The sequence below is a fragment of the Oncorhynchus mykiss genome, unplaced genomic scaffold (genome assembly GCF_013265735.2).
Source record: "Oncorhynchus mykiss isolate Arlee unplaced genomic scaffold, USDA_OmykA_1.1 un_scaffold_437, whole genome shotgun sequence".
Lineage (NCBI taxonomy): Eukaryota > Metazoa > Chordata > Actinopteri > Salmoniformes > Salmonidae > Oncorhynchus > Oncorhynchus mykiss.
This window is the reverse complement of record NW_023493884.1, coordinates 1-7,500: the sequence shown is the minus strand read 5'-3', so window position 1 is coordinate 7,500 and position 7,500 is coordinate 1. Positions and strand designations below refer to the sequence as shown.

At 44.1% G+C, this 7,500-nt stretch overlaps 1 non-coding gene across 1 annotated transcript; it reads left to right on the top strand.

The window, feature by feature from the left end:
- The first annotated feature begins 267 nt into the window (after positions 1-267).
- trnar-ccu lies at positions 268-344 on the top strand. Its single transcript has one exon. It is a non-coding gene; the product is annotated as a tRNA-Arg (tRNA).
- Positions 345-7,500: the final 7,156 nt, after the last annotated feature.

The window sequence follows — 7,500 nt, the reverse complement described above, 5'->3', positions numbered from 1 at the left end:
CTAAGACACTGGACTCCTAAGCCATGGATTGTGAGTTCTAGTCTTTTCTGAAGTGGCTGAGAGCAGAGTGGCGCAGTGGGAGCGTGCTGGGACCATAACCCAGAGGTCGATGGATCGAAACCATCCTCTGCTAAACAGATTATTTTCAAAAATGAAACGCAAACAGAAATTAGAAAGCTAAATTTCATTTGCGTGTCTCAGTGCTATCCAGTACACATTGTTTTTACTGCTTCTATCAGTTCATACTATTTGCAAAAGGTAGACAGTGCCCCAGTGGCCTAATGGATAAGGCACTGGCCTCCTAAGCCAGGGATTGATTGTGTGTTCAAGTCCCATCTGGGGTGGATGGAAGCAGAGTGGCGCAGCGGGAGCGTGCTGGGCCCATAACCCAGAGGTCGATGGATAGAAACCATCCTCTGCTAAACAGTTTATTTTAAGTGCGAACAACATTTAAAAAAAATGTGTCGTTTCATGGGCATGTCTCAGTGCCATTATATATATTTTTTTACCTCTTCCAACAGTTCGTATAGGTCATACTGTTTACAGAGTATCCCAGTGGCCTAAGACACTGGACTCCTAAGCCATGGATTGTGAGTTCTAGTCTTTTCTGAAGTGGATGGAAGCAGAGTGGTGCAGCGGGAGCGTGCTGGGCCCATAACCCAGAGGTCGATGGATCGAAACCATCCTCTGCTAAACAGTTTATTTTAAGTGCGAACAACATTTTTAAAAAATGTGTCGTTTCATGGGCATGTCTCAGTGCCATTATATATATTTTTTTACCTCTTCCAACAGTTCGTATAGGTCATACTGTTTACACAGTATCCCAGTGGCCTAAGACACTGGACTCCTAAGCCATGGATTGTGAGTTCTAGCCTTTTCTGAAGTGGATGGAAGCAGAGTGGCGCAGCGGGAGCGTGCTGGGCCCATAACCCAGAGGTCGATGGATCGAAACCATCCTCTGCTAAACAGTTTATTTTAAGTGCGAACAACATTTTTAAAAAATGTGTCGTTTCATGGGCATGTCTCAGTGCCATTATATATTTTTTTTTACCTCTTCCAACAGTTTGTATAGGTCATACTGTTTACACAGTATCCCAGTGGCCTAAGACACTGGACTCCTAAGCCATGGATTGTGAGTTCTAGCCTTTTCTGAAGTGGATGGAAGCAGAGTGGCGCAGCGGGAGCGTGCTGGGCCCATAACCCAGAGGTCGATGGATCGAAACCATCCTCTGCTAAACAGTTTATTTTAAGTGCGAACAACATTTTTAAAAATGTGTCGTTTCATGGGCATGTCTCAGTGCCATTATATATATTTTTTTACCTCTTCCAACAGTTCGTATAGGTCATACTGTTTACACAGTATCCCAGTGGCCTAAGACACTGGACTCCTAAGCCATGGATTGTGAGTTCTAGTCTTTTCTGAAGTGGATGGAAGCAGAGTGGTGCAGCGGGAGCGTGCTGGGCCCATAACCCAGAGGTCGATGGATTGAAACCATCCTCTGCTAAACAGTTTATTTTAAGTGCGAACAACATTTTTAAAAAATGTGTCGTTTCATGGGCATGTCTCAGTGCCATTATATATTTTTTTTTACCTCTTCCAACAGTTCGTATAGGTCATACTGTTTACACAGTATCCCAGTGGCCTAAGACACTGGACTCCTAAGCCATGGATTGTGAGTTCTAGCCTTTTCTGAAGTGGATGGAAGCAGAGTGGCGCAGCGGGAGCGTGCTGGGCCCATAATCCAGAGGTCGATGGATCGAAACCATCCTCTGCTAAACAGTTTATTTTAAGTGCGAACAACATTTTTAAAAAATGTGTCGTTTCATGGGCATGTCTCAGTGCCATTATATATATTTTTTTACCTCTTCCAACAGTTCGTATAGGTCATACTGTTTACACAGTATCCCAGTGGCCTAAGACACTGGACTCCTAAGCCATGGATTGTGAGTTCTAGCCTTTTCTGAAGTGGATGGAAGCAGAGTGGCGCAGCGGGAGCGTGCTGGGCCCATAACCCAGAGGTCGATGGATCGAAACCATCCTCTGCTAAACAGTTTATTTTAAGTGCGAACAACATTTTTAAAAAATGTGTCGTTTCATGGGCATGTCTCAGTGCCATTATATATATTTTTTTACCTCTTCCAACAGTTCGTATAGGTCATACTGTTTACACAGTATCCCAGTGGCCTAAGACACTGGACTCCTAAGCCATGGATTGTGAGTTCTAGTCTTTTCTGAAGTGGATGGAAGCAGAGTGGTGCAGCGGGAGCGTGCTGGGCCCATAACCCAGAGGTCGATGGATCGAAACCATCCTCTGCTAAACAGTTTATTTTAAGTGCGAACAACATTTTTAAAAAATGTGTCGTTTCATGGGCATGTCTCAGTGCCATTATATATATTTTTTTACCTCTTCCAACAGTTCGTATAGGTCATACTGTTTACACAGTATCCCAGTGGCCTAAGACACTGGACTCCTAAGCCATGGATTGTGAGTTCTAGCCTTTTCTGAAGTGGATGGAAGCAGAGTGGCGCAGCGGGAGCGTGCTGGGCCCATAACCCAGAGGTCGATGGATCGAAACCATCCTCTGCTAAACAGTTTATTTTAAGTGCGAACAACATTTTTAAAAAATGTGTCGTTTCATGGGCATGTCTCAGTGCCATTATATATATTTTTTTACCTCTTCCAACAGTTCGTATAGGTCATACTGTTTACACAGTATCCCAGTGGCCTAAGACACTGGACTCCTAAGCCATGGATTGTGAGTTCTAGCCTTTTCTGAAGTGGATGGAAGCAGAGTGGCGCAGCGGGAGCGTGCTGGGCCCATAATCCAGAGGTCGATGGATCGAAACCATCCTCTGCTAAACAGTTTATTTTAAGTGCGAACAACATTTTTAAAAAATGTGTCGTTTCATGGGCATGTCTCAGTGCCATTATATATATTTTTTTACCTCTTCCAACAGTTCGTATAGGTCATACTGTTTACACAGTATCCCAGTGGCCTAAGACACTGGACTCCTAAGCCATGGATTGTGAGTTCTAGCCTTTTCTGAAGTGGATGGAAGCAGAGTGGCGCAGCGGGAGCGTGCTGGGCCCATAACCCAGAGGTCGATGGATCGAAACCATCCTCTGCTAAACAGTTTATTTTAAGTGCGAACAACATTTTTAAAAAATGTGTCGTTTCATGGGCATGTCTCAGTGCCATTATATATATTTTTTTACCTCTTCCAACAGTTCGTATAGGTCATACTGTTTACACAGTATCCCAGTGGCCTAAGACACTGGACTCCTAAGCCATGGATTGTGAGTTCTAGTCCTTTTCTGAAGTGGATGGAAGCAGAGTGGCGCAGCGGGAGCGTGCTGGGCCCATAACCCAGAGGTCGATGGATCGAAACCATCCTCTGCTAAACAGTTTATTTTAAGTGCGAACAACATTTTTTAAAAATGTGTCGTTTCATGGGCATGTCTCAGTGCCATTATATATATTTTTTTACCTCTTCCAACAGTTCGTATAGGTCATACTGTTTACACAGTATCCCAGTGGCCTAAGACACTGGACTCCTAAGCCATGGATTGTGAGTTCTAGCCTTTTCTGAAGTGGATGGAAGCAGAGTGGCGCAGCGGGAGCGTGCTGGGCCCATAACCCCGAGGTCGATGGATCGAAACCATCCTCTGCTAAACAGTTTATTTTAAGTGCGAACAACATTTTTAAAAAATGTGTCGTTTCATGGGCATGTCTCAGTGCCATTATATATATTTTTTTACCTCTTCCAACAGTTCGTATAGGTCATACTGTTTACACAGTATCCCAGTGGCCTAAGACACTGGACTCCTAAGCCATGGATTGTGAGTTCTAGCCTTTTCTGAAGTGGATGGAAGCAGAGTGGCGCAGCGGGAGCGTGCTGGGCCCATAATCCAGAGGTCGATGGATCGAAACCATCCTCTGCTAAACAGTTTATTTTAAGTGCGAACAACATTTTTAAAAAATGTGTCGTTTCATGGGCATGTCTCAGTGCCATTATATATATTTTTTTACCTCTTCCAACAGTTCGTATAGGTCATACTGTTTACACAGTATCCCAGTGGCCTAAGACACTGGACTCCTAAGCCATGGATTGTGAGTTCTAGCCTTTTCTGAAGTGGATGGAAGCAGAGTGGCGCAGCGGGAGCGTGCTGGGCCCATAACCCAGAGGTCGATGGATCGAAACCATCCTCTGCTAAACAGTTTATTTTAAGTGCGAACAACATTTTTAAAAAATGTGTTGTTTCATGGGCATGTCTCAGTGCCATTATATATATTTTTTTACCTCTTCCAACAGTTCGTATAGGTCATACTGTTTACACAGTATCCCAGTGGCCTAAGACACTGGACTCCTAAGCCATGGATTGTGAGTTCTAGCCTTTTCTGAAGTGGATGGAAGCAGAGTGGCGCAGCGTGAGCGTGCTGGGCCCATAACCCAGAGGTCGATGGATCGAAACCATCCTCTGCTAAACAGTTTATTTTAAGTGCGAACAACATTTTTTAAAATGTGTCGTTTCATGGGCATGTCTCAGTGCCATTATATATATTTTTTTACCTCTTCCAACAGTTCGTATAGGTCATACTGTTTACACAGTATCCCAGTGGCCTAAGACACTGGACTCCTAAGCCATGGATTGTGAGTTCTAGCCTTTTCTGAAGTGGATGGAAGCAGAGTGGCGCAGCGGGAGCGTGCTGGGCCCATAACCCAGAGGTCGATGGATCGAAACCATCCTCTGCTAAACAGTTTATTTTAAGTGCGAACAACATTTTAAAAAATGTGTCGTTTCATGGGCATGTCTCAGTGCCATTATATATATTTTTTTACCTCTTCCAACAGTTCGTATAGGTCATACTGTTTACACAGTATCCCAGTGGCCTAAGACACTGGACTCCTAAGCCATGGATTGTGAGTTCTAGTCTTTTCTGAAGTGGCTGAGAGCAGAGTGGCGCAGTGGGAGCGTGCTGGGACCATAACCCAGAGGTCGATGGATCGAAACCATCCTCTGCTAAACAGTTTATTTAAGTGCGAACAACATTTTTAAAAATGTGTCGTTTCATGGGCATGTCTCAGTGCCATTATATATATTTTTTTACCTCTATCCAACAGTTCGTATAGGTCATACTGTTTACACAGTATCCCAGTGGCTAAGACACTGGACTCCTAAGCCATGGATTGTGAGTTCTAGTCTTTTCTGAAGTGGATGAGAGCAGAGTGGCGCAGCGGGAGCGTGCTGGGCCCATACCCAGAGGTCGATGGATCGAAACCATCTCTGCTAAACAGTTTATTTTAAGTGCGAACAACATTTTAAAAAATGTGTCGTTTCATGGGCAAGGTCTCAGTGCCATTATATATATTTTTTTACCTCTTCCAACAGTTCGTATAGGTCATACTGTTTTACACAGTATCCCAGTGGCCTAAGACACTGGACTCCTAAGCCATGGATTGTGAGTTCTAGTCTTTTCTGAGGTGGATGGAAGCAGAGTGGCGCAGCGGGAGCGTGCTGAGCCCATAACCCAGAGGTCGATGGATCGAAACCATCCTCTGCTAAACAGTTTATTTTAAGTGCGAACAACATTTTTAAAAAATGTGTCGTTTCATGGGCATGTCTCAGTGCCATTATATATATTTTTTTACCTCTTCCAACAGTTCGTATAGGTCATACTGTTTACACAGTATCCCAGTGGCCTAAGACACTGGACTCCTAAGCCATGGATTGTGAGTTCTAGTCCTTTTCTGAAGTGGATGGAAGCAGAGTGGCGCAGCGGGAGCGTGCTGGGCCCATAACCCAGAGGTCGATGGATCGAAACCATCCTCTGCTAACAGTTTATTTTAAGTGCGAACAACATTTTTAAAAAATGTGTCGTTTCATGGGCATGTCTCAGTGCCATTATATATATTTTTTTACCTCTTCCAACAGTTCGTATAGGTCATACTGTTTACACAGTATCCCAGTGGCCTAAGACACTGGACTCCTAAGCCATGGATTGTGAGTTCTAGTCCTTTTCTGAAGTGGATGGAAGCAGAGTGGCGCAGCGGGAGCGTGCTGGGCCCATAACCCAGAGGTCGATGGATCGAAACCATCCTCTGCTAAACAGTTTATTTTAAGTGCGAACAACATTTTTAAAAAATGTGTCGTTTCATGGGCATGTCTCAGTGCCATTATATATATTTTTTTACCTCTTCCAACAGTTCGTATAGGTCATACTGTTTACACAGTATCCCAGTGGCCTAAGACACTGGACTCCTAAGCCATGGATTGTGAGTTCTAGTCTTTTCTGAAGTGGATGGAAGCAGAGTGGCGCAGCGGGAGCGTGCTGGGCCCATAACCCAGAGGTCGATGGATCGAAACCATCCTCTGCTAAACAGTTTATTTTAAGTGCGAACAACATTTTTAAAAAATGTGTCGTTTCATGGGCATGTCTCAGTGCCATTATATATATTTTTTTACCTCTTCCAACAGTTCGTATAGGTCATACTGTTTACACAGTATCCCAGTGGCCTAAGACACTGGACTCCTAAGCCATGGATTGTGAGTTCTAGTCTTTTCTGAAGTGGATGGAAGCAGAGTGGCGCAGCGGGAGCGTGCTGGGCCCATAACCCAGAGGTCGATGGATCGAAACCATCCTCTGCTAAACAGTTTATTTTAAGTGCGAACAACATTTTTAAAAAATGTGTCGTTTCATGGGCATGTCTCAGTGCCATTATATATATTTTTTTACCTCTTCCAACAGTTCGTATAGGTCATACTGTTTACACAGTATCCCAGTGGCCTAAGACACTGGACTCCTAAGCCATGGATTGTGAGTTCTAGTCTTTTCTGAAGTGGATGGAAGCAGAGTGGCGCAGCGGGAGCGTGCTGGGCCCATAACCCAGAGGTCGATGGATCGAAACCATCCTCTGCTAAACAGTTTATTTTAAGTGCGAACAACATTTTTAAAAAATGTGTCGTTTCATGGGCATGTCTCAGTGCCATTATATATATTTTTTACCTCTTCCAACAGTTCGTATAGGTCATACTGTTTACACAGTATCCCAGTGGCCTAAGACACTGGACTCCTAAGCCATGGATTGTGAGTTCTAGTCTTTTCTGAAGTGGATGGAAGCAGAGTGGCGCAGCGGGAGCGTGCTGGGCCCATAACCCAGAGGTCGATGGATCGAAACCATCCTCTGCTAAACAGTTTATTTTAAGTGCGAACAACATTTTTAAAAAATGTGTCGTTTCATGGGCATGTCTCAGTGCCATTATATATATTTTTTTACCTCTTCCAACAGTTTCGTATAGGTCATACTGTTTACACAGTATCCCAGTGGCCTAAGACACTGGACTCCTAAGCCATGGATTGTGAGTTCTAGTCCTTTTCTGAAGTGGATGAAGCAGAGTGGCGCAGCGGGAGCGTGCTGGGCCCATAACCCAGAGGTCGATGGATCGAAACCATCCTCTGCTAAACAGTTTATTTTAAGTGCGAACAACATTTTTAAAA